Genomic DNA, 12,774 nt, shown 5'->3' with positions numbered 1-12,774 from the left:
TTTCTCCTGGTGACTTCCCAGCTGCAGACTGCTGGGTGCAATTAGAAGCCTATATGTCTAGTCATTTTATCATTTTTATACATTTAGGAGCTCAAGTGTTTGCTCTAGCAGGCTGCAGCTGGCTTGCTGTCAACTCCCAGCTGTTGTTTAGCTGAAACCCCACAGCTAAAATTGTGGGCCAATATGACCGGAAACCAAATTGGGACCTGAATAAAAATGTTCAGGATTAGTGAACGATGTTTAGTGTTTATTTGCTCCAACCAGGTGAAACCTACTCATTTAGGAAAAAGAATAGGAGGGGAACCTGAAACCCATCCAGATACTTTTGTGAAGGCCAGACTTGCCCGCAAACCAGTGTTCTCTCAGTGATGAGTCAAATTCAACACATGCCACCCCATTAGGCACTTCTCTGGTTTTTCTTACTTTCCTAGGATTTAAATCCAAATAAAGTTTGGATGCTCAGAGAAAGAATGCATTCAATGTATGACATTTGGGTAGTGTTGGACTCATCCACAATGAGTCTTTGTACAACTGCAGGAAAAATCCTGCCTCTGGGTCCTTTACAGATGAGAGGGAGGGGCTACCTGAATGCACTGGCCTTGTTCTCTGGCAGGGCTCTGGGCTTCCTTGCCAACTCAGCCTTCATCTCCTTTTAGACTGAAGCCACTTCCCTTTAAATGGAGACAAAGGGCCTTTGCTTTTTGAATGTTTAGCTGATGTCATTACCACGGCTGTCCGGGTTTCTAAGAGGTCTTTAAGGGACCCATATTCTTCATCTGTCCAGCTTAGTAATACACAGTGTCCCTGGTGAGTCCATAATGTCATATCATGTATTAATTATTATTTCCATCATCGTTCTGTTCCCTGGCAATGGTGTCAAGCGCACTGCCAGAATCAGAAAACTGGGACTTCACTTTAGCTGTCCCAAGGCTGAGGAGCAGCTGGCTTGAGAGGACAGGAGCTCCTTTTGCAAGCAAAGAGCTACAATAGGAAGAAAGGATATTTCAGGTGGAGTAAATGTGTTTCTGGATAAATGTTGCACCTTGCTGCCATTTCCTTGCAACCTGACATTTTTACCTTTTCATATCTGATTATAGAATACTTTCTGGGGACAGTTCTGAAAGGTCAGGGAGGATGGGACAGATCAGAGCAAGAAAGAACAGGTGGTCACAAGGCTATTGGATATCTACAGATTCCAGCTGGTTCCATGAAAGGATGTACAGGAATACTTGAGTCCTATGAGCTGAAGTGAAGATAAACTTCTAGCAGTTAATGTGGAGAGAAAATATGGAAATTTATCAAGGTCAGCTTTCTAGACTTGAACTGGGAACTCAGCCACCCAGTAAACATGTTGTCAAAGCTCACCAGCACTATGTGTAGTATTCGAGCTCAATAAAATTATGCAGACAGGAATAGGATCAATAGAGACAGGCAGAGCTAAGACTCAAGTATCCACAAGCCTCAAGACGGAAGGAAGGAGAAAGAACGTTTGAGTCCCAAATGACACATGGAGATTAACTGTACTGAAAAACATCTCACTTATAGGAATGAGACTGAGAAAAAATTATAATAAAGATTTTCAAATAATATTAAAAATGTATTTTCATAGCTATTCTCAATTTCTTTATCCATAACAGTAATGCAGGTGTTCTATACAATCACCCTTGAACAGCTCTGGTCAAAAGGTCTGAACTTTAGAATCACACCCAAAGCTCACCACATATTTATCACCTTCATTCATGCAGCCAACTGTTGTTGCGAGCCCACTCTGGGAAACAGACTATGCCAGACGCCTGGATGACAAAGTTGAATGAGAAAGTGTTCAGGTCCAGGGGTCTTATCGCCCTGCCAGGGAGGCAAGCATACACAGGACTGCAACGAAAGGTGACAGCAATTATGATGATGCGATTAACAAAACCCAAGTAGGGAAGGGGGTTGGAGAAGTAGAATGGGTTAAGAAAGATGTTAGAAGAGGTGTAACAAGTATCCTGGGCCTAGAAGAACATAGAGATAGAAGGGGAAAAGTGAAGAGAAGGCAAACTGGTCAGAAGAGTATAAACAAAGAAGTACGTGTGTATGCTCAGTCATGTCAGGTTCCTATGTCTACTGGATTTCCCAGGCAAGAACACTGGGGTAGCTTGCCATTCCCTACTCTAGGGGATCTCCCCACTCAGGGATGGAACCCAAGTCTACTAAGGCTCTTGCACTGGCAGGCAGATTTTTTATCACCGCACCACCTGGGAAGCCCAAGCAAAGAAGTCAGACATCCAAATCCACAGTGTAGATCAGGAGTGGCAAATAATAATAGATGTCCTTATGCAGGAGGTATCATATGCACTACATTATATGAAGAACTCTGCATATTTTATCTTTATTTAACATTTGGCACAAAACTGACAGGCAACCACTGAAGAACTGATACTTTTGAATTGTAGTGCTGAAGACTCTTGAGAATCCCTTGGACAGCAAGGAGATCAAACCAATCAATGGTAAAGGAAATCAACCCTGACTGTTTATTGGCAGGACAGATGCTGAGGCTGAAGCTCCTGATGCTAAGCCAACTCATCAGAAAAGACCCTGATGCTGGCAAAGGTTGAGGGTAGCAGAAGAAGGGGATGACAGAGAATGAGATGGTTGGATGGCATCACCAGCTCAATGGACATGAGTTTGAGCAAATTCTGGGAAATAGTGATGAACAGGAAAGCCTGGAATGCTATAGTCCATGGGGTCACAACGAGTCAGTGAGCAATTGAACAGCAATTGTGTAATTATCTCTAAATTAAAGATGAGGAGGCTAAGGTGTGTACAGGTAAGTACTTAATTAGCTCACATACCTGGTAAACAGAAAAGCCTAGATTTGAACCCAGAGAAGTGTGAGGCTGGTGCTCAGCCTCTTAGCTGCTATTCTGCCTTCCTGAGGGTCTAATGTATGGCAAGGAGGAGGAAATGAAGTCAAAGTTTGTGAAGAGCTCTAGGTGTGATTCCAAAGCTTAGACCTTTTGTTCAGGGCTGCTTAAGAGTGATTCTATAAACCAGGAGTTCCCAACCTCCAAGACCTAATGTCTGATGATCTGAGGTGAAGCTGGTGTAATAACAATACATATAAATTGCAAAATAAATGTAATGTGCTTGAATCACCCTGAAACCATCACCCCTACCCTGGTCCAAGGAAAAGCTGTCTACCATGAAACTTGTCCCTGGTGCCAAAAAGGCTGGAGACCATTACCACCTGCATCAGAGACACTTGGACAAGGAGTTACTATGCAGGCCCCAAAACCTGTCTCAAATCTCCTGAATCCTGCCTTTGGGAGGAAGCCCAGGAATTTACATTTGAAGAAATGCTACTGAGGAATCTGAGGGAAAGTCAGAAACACTGGGTTAGGACAGAACTTCCCAATCTGAGGATATATGAAACTACCTAGGAACCTTGTTAATTATACAGAGTTCTGGGATTCAGATTCTTTCAACAGGTCTGAGTTGGGCTCATGAATATTTATACTAAACCTAGGGCTTGATGACCATTAAACAAGGGAGTAATGCATTCATATCTATGCTTTAGGATCAAAGGAAAATAACTTCTGGTAGAAAGACAGAATGGGAAACCAGAACCCAGCTGATTAGTAGACTGGAATTAAAATTTAAGCAAGAGATGGTGAAAATTTAAACTAGGCCAGAGGGAAATGAAACAAAGGGTATTAAAGAGGTAAAAACACTAAGATCTGATAATTAATTAAAATAAGGGTAGTGGAGAGAAGGAGTTGAAAAATGATACAAAGGTTTCCAGCTTAGATCCATGGATACAGGCTCATCCCAGCAGGAGAGGTGACCGTATTCTGTAGTGGCCGTGTGGGACAAGGCGGTTTACAAGAGCTGTCTTGTGTTTGCTCTTGTTTTTGTTTAGTCGCTCAGTCTTGTCCGACTCTTTGTGACCCCGTGGACTGTAGCCCGCCAGGCTCCTCTGTCCATGGGACTTCCCAGGCAAGAGTACTGGAGTGGGTTGCCATTGCCTTCTCCAGGGGATCTTCCTTACCCGAGGATTGAACGCACGTCTCCTGTATTGCATGCAGATTCTTTACTGCTGAGCCAGCAGGGAAGCCCTCAGCTGAGTTAGGTGGATTGATTTTTGTCTCCAAATCCATACCCTCACAGAGAAAGCTGATTGACATTTTAGCTATTTTGAGGTAGAGAACTGGGCGGAGGAGGAAAGACAGTCAGGTATATGTATCTGGCAGTTAAGATAAAGCCCCTGGCTGAAGACAAACCTTTGAAGTCACCTTCATAGAAGTCAAGTTCAAATAGATAAGCATCAATCAGGTATCTATGTGCCAGGCACTGTAGAGCTGTGATAGGTGTATACAGATAAGATCTAATCTCTACTGGAGAAAAATGGCATGTCAGGAGTTCTTAACTTGAGCTTCATGGACCCTCCATGTTGGGTAATAGACACCAGAATTTTTTTGTACAAAAATGCTTGTATATATGTGTTTTTCTTGGGTGATACAGTTGATTTCATCAGACCATCAAAGAAGTCCAAGATCCAAAAGAAATTAAGGACCACTTATTTAAGACCTGGCAGTGTAAAAAAGTAATAATATGTTTCTTATTCATGCATTGTAATAGGTTATTAAAAATGGCACATATATTTGTGAATTGCTTGTGTGATCCTGCATGAAAATGAATGTCAAGTATTAAAGAACAAAATCCGTGACTTCAGGAAGATGACTGAAAGGACACCATATCATCTTGACGGTTACTCAAAGACATACTCTTGTACTTTCGTTCGCACCTGAAAGTTGGGAACATCTTCATTCAAAATAGCAAATTACAGACCATGTTTGACAAAGCAGTACAGAAGAGATGAAACAGAGAAGCAAGAACCAAGACAAAGTTACATAGAAATGATGGAAAAATAGATGATTCCATAAAAAATGTGATGGAAATTTTACAGAGCAGATGGGCAGAAAAAAAAATTGTACTTGGATATAAAATTAAAATTTAAACTTAAAAATCAGATTTCTTAGCACTTGAACATTAAGAGAGTAGGAATTATATTTTTTAAGTATCAATTGTTCAAAAACAATGAACAGTAATTGAATACTTCTTATGTGTCTAGCACTATTTTTAGAGAACTGGCTTCTATTACCCAGCATGAAGGGTCCATGAACCTCAAGTTAAGAACTCCTGACTTGTCACTTTACACAGATAGAGATTAGATCTTGTCTCTATACTTATATCACAGCTCTACAGTGCCTCGCACACACATACCTGATTGATGCTTTTTTAACAGTTCAGGTTACATGGATTTCTCTCTCTCTCTTCTTTTGTTGCTGTTGTTGCTTTTTCTTTTGTTTTGTTTTGCCACATAACACAGCTTGTGGGATCCTAGGTCCCTGACCAGGGATCAAACCTGGGACCCTTATGAAGAAAGCACCGAATCCTAGCCACTGGACTGCCAGGGAATTCCCATGGGTTTTCCTCTTTAAATCCTCACAACTATGCTTGAAAATAACTTAATTTTTTTCAATATTCTCAAAAAGAACACTGAGGCACAGATGGTTTAAACAACATGTCCAAAGTTACCCAGCTAAGTGGTGATACAACCAGAATTTATTAACCTATTTGCAGAGCAGAAACAGAGATACGGACATACAGAACAGACTTGGGGACACAGCAGGGGGAGGAGAGGGTGGGACGGATTGAGAGAGTGGCACTGACATATACTTACCATGTATAAAGCAGACAGCTAGAGGGAGGTTGCTGAATAACACGGGGAGCCTGCCTGGTGCTCAGGAATGACATAGGGGTGAGACAGAGGGGAGGCAGGGAGGGGGAATGTGGATACTCATAGCTGATTCACAGTGTTGTAACCAATACAGCATTGTGAAGCAACTATCCCCCAATTAAAAACAATCTTTTTAAAATGTACCATGAGACTCCCCAGGTGGTCCAGTGGCTAAGACTGCACTCCCAATGCAGGGGACCCTGGTTCAATATAGATCCTGCAAGACGCAACTAAAGAACCCACATGTCACAATGATCAAAGATGACAGGTGCTGCAACTAAGATCTGGCACAGCCAAATAAATAAATATTTTTTTAAAATGTACCATGAAATGCTAAACTATAATCTCAGTTTTCTAGATAAGATTGTTTTCTTGTCCTTATCCTGTGCATGCTCTCATCAGGCCCAATCAAGATTTTGGCAGGATCACCAATAGATTAGCCAACACCTCACTCAGGACACTTTGACTGTTGTACTTGGCACAGCCCGCTTTGCCTGTGACTCTACACGTGGCCTCACCTGTGCTCTGCTCTCTGCCAGGAGCTCTCAGAAATCCCTGAGGTTCAAAGTTTGTTGCCCGAGAGCTTACAAGCCATAAGCAGGAGGAAACACACAGGCACACTGGTTCTAAAAGAGGTGTAGGGGTGCGGAGAAGCGAAGGTAGATTAGAACAACCTAGGAAACATCTCAAACTTTTTCAATTACCTCCAGTGATTCTTATCTGATCTCATGGGAAGCTTTGAAAATGTTCTTGGAGCAATTTTATAGCATACTTTTGACTGAGTAGCACAGTCATAGAGTCTGTAGGAAATGACCCCAAAAGAAGCCGAGTAAAGCTTAGGAAGTGCTTGACAAGATACAGGATAAATTGATAATAGGCTACTTTTTCAATGTGTCTCCCACTCAGGCAATAGCATATCAGTATGCCATGGGGAGGCAGCTTTCCCAGAAATGCAGAAGCAAACCAGTTTCCATCCTAACTTGCCACACGCCTCCTTAAGAATACATTTGGACTCAGAGGACACTTAGTGCCTCCCAGATCCGTGAATGATTCCTTGCAATTTCAATTTGGGAAAATATCATTTCCTAACTTTTATCTAATCAGAAAGTGGCTCTATTAATGTCTATGTGTGAAATCTAGAAAGATGGTAGTGCTAAACACACTTGCAGGCCAGTAATGGAGATGCCCCCTTCATGGATCACTGCCTTGTCATGGCGAAGGAGCTTGCACAACTCAGTAACGCCAGCTTAAAACTAAATATTAAGAAAAACTAAGATCATGGCATCCGGCCCCATTATTTCATGCAAACAGAAGGGGGAAAGTGGAAGCAGTGACAGATTTCCTCTTCTTGTGCTCTAAAATCACTGCGGATGGGACTGCAGCCATGAAATCAGGAGACGATTGCTTCTTGGCAGGAAAGCTATGACAAACTTAAACAGTGTGTTAAAAAGCAAAGTCATCACTTTACAGATAAAGGTCTGTATAGTCAAGACTATGGTCTTCCCAGTAGTCAAATATGACTGTGAGAGCTGGTCCGTAAAGAAGGAAGAGCACTGAAGAATTGACAATTTAGAACTGTGGTGCTGGAGAAGACTCCTGAGAGTCCTTTGGATGGCAAGGAGATCATACCAGTCAATCTTAAAGGAAATCAACCCTTAATACTCAATGGAAGGACTGATGCTGAAGCTCCAATACTTTGGCCACCTGAGGCAAACAGTCAACACATTGGAAAAGATGCTGATGCTGAGAAAGACCGAAGGCAGAAGAGGGTGACAGAGGTTGAGATGGTTGGATGGCATCACTGATGCAATGGACATGAACTTGGGCAAACTCTGGGAGATGGTGAGGGATAGGGAAGCCTGGCATGCTGCAGTCCATGGGGTCGCAAAGAGTTGGGCACGACTTGGCGATTGAACAACAATCTCAGTGGAGATGCAGACATAGGGAACAGACTTGTGGACACAGTGGGGGACAGGGAGAGTGCTACAATTGAGAGAATAGCATACAAATATATACATTACCATATGTAAAATAGATAACCAGTGGGAATTTGCTGTTATGATGCAAGGAGCTCAAATCCGGTGCTCTGTGACAACCTAGATGGATGGGATGAGGTAGGAAGAAGGTTCAAGAGGGAAGGGACATACGTGTATAACTATGGGTGATTCATGGTGATACATGGTAGAGACCAACGTAATATTGTAAAACAATTATCCTCTAATTGAAGATGAGTTTAAAAAATGCTAATATTAAAAAAAAAGAATGTGGCACAGGCATCATTGGATACACATTAACAATAACTTCTGTAGAGATGCACAGATTAAAATGAATCACGACTTTCCCCTGTGTGGTTCTTTCCACCTCGGGCTCCCTTGGAAGTTACACAGAGGCTCCTCCTGCAGTTCCATCTCCTCTGTCTTCTCACCTTCATGATTTCTGCCAAAGTCTGTGCACTCTTGAAATTACAGGTTCTCAATTACACACCCTTGCTACTTGCTGAAGGGGACAGAGAGGGTGCTTCCTCTCCCGGCAGCTGCTCGAGCCAGATGTTACAGTGGCAGGCTGTGATTGGCTGGCAGATAAAGGAGACTGGCTTTCCAAGGGTTGAAGTGAAAAGATGTAGACCAACCCATTTCAGCCCTGAATCAGCAGGTCCTCGTTAACCTGATTGGAAATGTCCTTCAAACTTCTACCGGAAAGCGAGGACGTTGTCACAAGAATGTTCAGCTGAATGCCTACTGCTCCTTCTCTGGCTAAAATAGCAAGAAGCTTCATTTGGAGACATCATCACAGCATTCGAGATGAGCTGGGATTCATTTAAGCTGCATCTGCAGGGGTAAGCGATAATTGTAGGGATGCAGAAGTTTGTTTATTTTAACAGCTAAATGTTTGTATCTGGAAAACCAATGAAACTTTGCTGTAATCACTTTGGAAATGCACTGGAACCATTCCATCTGCCCAAATCTTTCCATTGTGCTTCTCGATCGGTGACAATAGACAGTGATTGAGGCAGAATTAGTCAGCCACCAACTTCTCCCCCTGTGCCTCCTTGGGGCAAGCATGAAACTAAGGAAACAAATTTTGGCTTGGCTGCTGAAGCTTTGTGGATTGGTTAAGACCAGATCACTGATTAAAAAAAAAAAAAAATCTGGTCAAGGTGAACTGATTAACAGACCTAGAACAAATGTCCTGGGTGGCGAGAGGCGGTCCATATGACACAAGGTACAAAAACTATTCCTTAGATAAAACTCTTTCGCCCTTTTCACTCTTCTCACATTACAGAACTAATAAAGATCCATGGAGTTTCTTTGTACTGCTACCCGACACAAAACACAAAGGGTCCAGCCTGGATTTTAGTGTAGTTTGTTTCCACTATAAATACCAAGAATCACCAGATGAAATAGCAAGGGGAAGAAGTAGTTCATTCAGAATAGATTGTGGATAATAATATATTTTTAAAAATCCTTCTAAGGGATTAAATATTCATTGTGCCCTGGACTGACATCTGCAACCATACTCCTGGGGATAAAACATGGCAGGGATCATCAATCTCCATGACTCTGGGCAGGAGTTGATAATAATAATAATTAATAACCACTTGTGTTCTCAAGTTCCCCTCAACCGAGATCTCAGAATATTTTACTAACACAAATTCATTAAGCTTCAAACCACACCTGGGCATTCAGGAAGTGCTTGAAGGTTAGTTCTGTTATTATTTTATATTCATATTTCATCTTTCCTCCAAGGAGCTCAAAAAGATTATAAATATATTACCAAAGTAGGTTAACTCATCACAGTTATGGGTCAGGAAGACATCTCTTCTTTCTTGTTAGCATGGAATTTCTGTACTATGAAAGGCAGGTAAGACTGAAGTCAACAGAGAAGACTCTGGGACATATCTCTGCTGCTGCTAAGTCGCTTCAGTCATGTCTGACTCTGTGCGGCCCCATAGATGGCAGCCCACCAGGCTCCCTTGTCCCTGGGATTCTCCAGGCAAGAACACTGGAGTAGGTTGCCATTTCCTTCTCCAATGCATGAAAGTGGAAAGTGAAAGGGAAGTCGCTCAGTCGTGTCTGACCCTCAGCGACCCCATGGACTGCAGCCTTCCAGGCTCCTCCATCCATGGGATTTTCCAGGCAAGAGGACTGGAGTGGGGTGCCATTGCCTTTTCCAGGACATATCTCTAGCAGCATCCAAACATTACTTTTTCTATTCAATGTTTAATCTCTCTAGAAGGAAACGTGACTTTACATCTTTCATTCCACTTCTCAACTACATTAAATGTCATTCCAGTGTCATGCAGCAAAGTTTTGAAGCAGAAAATACCTATCTGAGATAGTCAATGGGAACTTCAGTAGAGTGGGCATTGAACCAGATGGCCACTGAATTTCCATCTACAAGCGGTCCCCAATTTAACGATAATTCAGCTTATGATATTTTGACTTTATGATGGTATGAAAGCAATATACATTCAGTAGGAAAGGCATTTCAAATTTCAAAATGTAATCTTTTCTTGCAGTATGATGCTCTCTCAAGGCTGGTCAGTGGCAATGAGCTACAGCCCCCAGTCAACCAGGTGATCACGAGGATAAACAACTGATACACTTACAACCACGCTTCACAAATACAACCAGTACAGTTGTAGAGTATCCAATTAATTACATGATATCCAACACTTTATTGTAAAATAGTCTTCGTGTTAAATGATTTTGCCCAAATGTATGCTAATGTAAGTGTTCTGAGCACTTTGGAAGTTAGGCTATGCTAAGCTGTGATGTTCAGTAACTCAGGGGTGTAAAGTCCTTTTTTTCTTTTTTTTTTTGCTGCATGAATATCATTCATTTATTAACATTAGCATTGTGAACACATAATGGAAAAATGCTCCCCAAAAGAGGAAGGTGAATGTTGACCATCAATAGGACAAAGCTATCTTCAAAAGACAGAGATATGGAAATGAGGTTCACAGTTGGGTTGTGGAGCCCATGAGGACGGAACTCATCTATGTATGTGTGTCCATAGGGGCCAGGTGTTGGAGGAGGAGGCTCAGGAATGTCTCCAGTGGCTGCTTTGATCTGTACGTGATGAGTCCTTCCTTGCTGGCCCACTGATCCACTCCAGCAGCGTCTTCATTTCCCGCGTGATACACCAGCTGCGGCAAGTCAAGCCCCATGTCAGTGCTCCTTTCCAGGCATTCTTTTAAGTCCACCATTCCCCCACCCCCGAGGATGGCATGGGCAGCACGAGAGTGCCACCTGGACATGGCATCTTCTGCGAAGATGTAAATATCAACAAGGCTAAGGAACACACAGAGGTTCTTGTAACCAGCCCCAGCTGCCCAGAAGATGCACTTTCCACACACACGTGACAGTGCTCACCCTTGATGGTCTCCTTCTCACTGGTACTAATGAGAGCTGAGAACAGGAGGGAGCATTCAGAGCTGGGGTTTTGGGTCACTTGGCTCTGCCTTTCACTGCTGTAGAGATGGGAAGCAGAGGGAAGGGATTTTGGTCCCCATGTACGAAAGGCCTTCCACCTGAGGGTGTTTAGGTCTTGTGATACAAAAGGTTGGTTGATGACTCCCATGAGAGGCACCCCTGTCTGTATGTCATAGACACCAATTAAAATAGTGACACATTGAAGTCCACTGGGGGAGATTCCTTGGTTGGGTTTAATGCCAGCAGAACCTTTTATATACTGAAAAGTTGAATCTATAGGATCCACCCAGATTCCCAAGATGTCCTGCGGAATGTTGATCTCTCCTGAATCCAAAGCTGGGTCACTGAAGACAAATGTTCTGGTGCACAGTCTCGGCTAAGGCCTCAGATTGTCACCATTAAGGACTTTGCTGAGAAGATCTGCTGGTTCCTCCTCTGTTGGATGCAGTCTCATGATAATCTTTTCCCCAAAATCATTCGCAAATTAATTGGATTCTTCTCCAAAAAAATTTTTTACCCAAGCCTGGAAACTTGTTCTCCATATTCTGTTTGATAACTTCCTGTACCAGTACATCAGCCAGGGTTTAGAAATCAACTGCAAATCTTGTTCTTTTCTGCCTCTTTCTTTTCTTCAATCAGCAGATGAAAAAGGGCTTCCTGCTGCCAGCACACCCAGGCAATGTTGGCAGCTCTCTCAGAAACTCGGAGCAGCTCCCAGAGGATAGCTGACATTTTTGAACCTAGTTTTTTAGTTGCAGTAGCTGGTGGAACCAGCACCCAGCCTCTGGACTGTCAGAGTTCTGGAGACTGGAAATCCAATACCAATATGTCAGCAGGGTTGTTTTCTCCTGAAGCCTCTCTCCTCAGCCTGCAGATAGCCTTTCCTCTGTGGACCTCAAGTCCATTTTTGAAGAAACAATACTTTCAACTAAGATGGGTTTATCAGGATGTAACCCCATCATAAGATCTGTAGTTTTGATGTGGTTTGACAGGATCTAGAGAAAATAATATGAAAACAGATAATCCACTGGACATTCATTGCATATGATAACCCAAGTTCTCCATCCCCAGGGATGCAGTGATATGAGTTAATAGGAGAACCAAGAAAGTCCTGCCCATGGAGTCCTATACACACAGTGTAGGGCAGTACTAAGACCATGGGATCTGGAAATGATGGACGTAAGTTTGGTTCCCAGAGCTGTAATTTACGGATGGCGTGATCTTGGACTAGGCACATGACCTTACCAGACTTTGGCTTTCTTACACATAAATGTGGTTTAAAATATCTGCCTCACTTGCTATAGACATTCAGTTAATGGCTAAAAATGTGTCAACGGCATAGTAAGTACTTGATAATCATGATATTGGTTATTGTCACAAAACCATCAAAAAGTTTTCTAAATGTGTCAAAGGACCAAGATAGGAGAATGGCTTTTTCTTTCTTCCTTTTTCTTTGAGCTGTTATGTCCATTTCATTTCAATTAAAAAAATCATACTTGTCTTTCTTCCTGTTCATATTCCATAATTTCCCTCCCTTCGGGCTGATAAATCCTATCC

At 42.5% G+C, this 12,774-nt stretch overlaps 1 protein-coding gene and 1 pseudogene across 17 annotated transcripts in view; both read right to left on the bottom strand.

The window, feature by feature from the left end:
- Positions 1 to 12,774, bottom strand: part of AGBL1 (AGBL carboxypeptidase 1) — a 1,135,995-nt gene that overhangs the window by 685,900 nt on the left and 437,321 nt on the right. The window lies entirely within an intron of this gene.
- Positions 5,338 to 12,774, bottom strand: part of LOC132658109 (inositol polyphosphate 1-phosphatase-like) — a 33,455-nt pseudogene continuing 26,018 nt past the window's right edge.

This window comes from Ovis aries, chromosome 18, assembly GCF_016772045.2.
Source record: "Ovis aries strain OAR_USU_Benz2616 breed Rambouillet chromosome 18, ARS-UI_Ramb_v3.0, whole genome shotgun sequence".
Taxonomy (NCBI): domain Eukaryota; kingdom Metazoa; phylum Chordata; class Mammalia; order Artiodactyla; family Bovidae; genus Ovis; species Ovis aries.
This window is presented reverse-complemented; position numbering and strand designations above follow the sequence as displayed.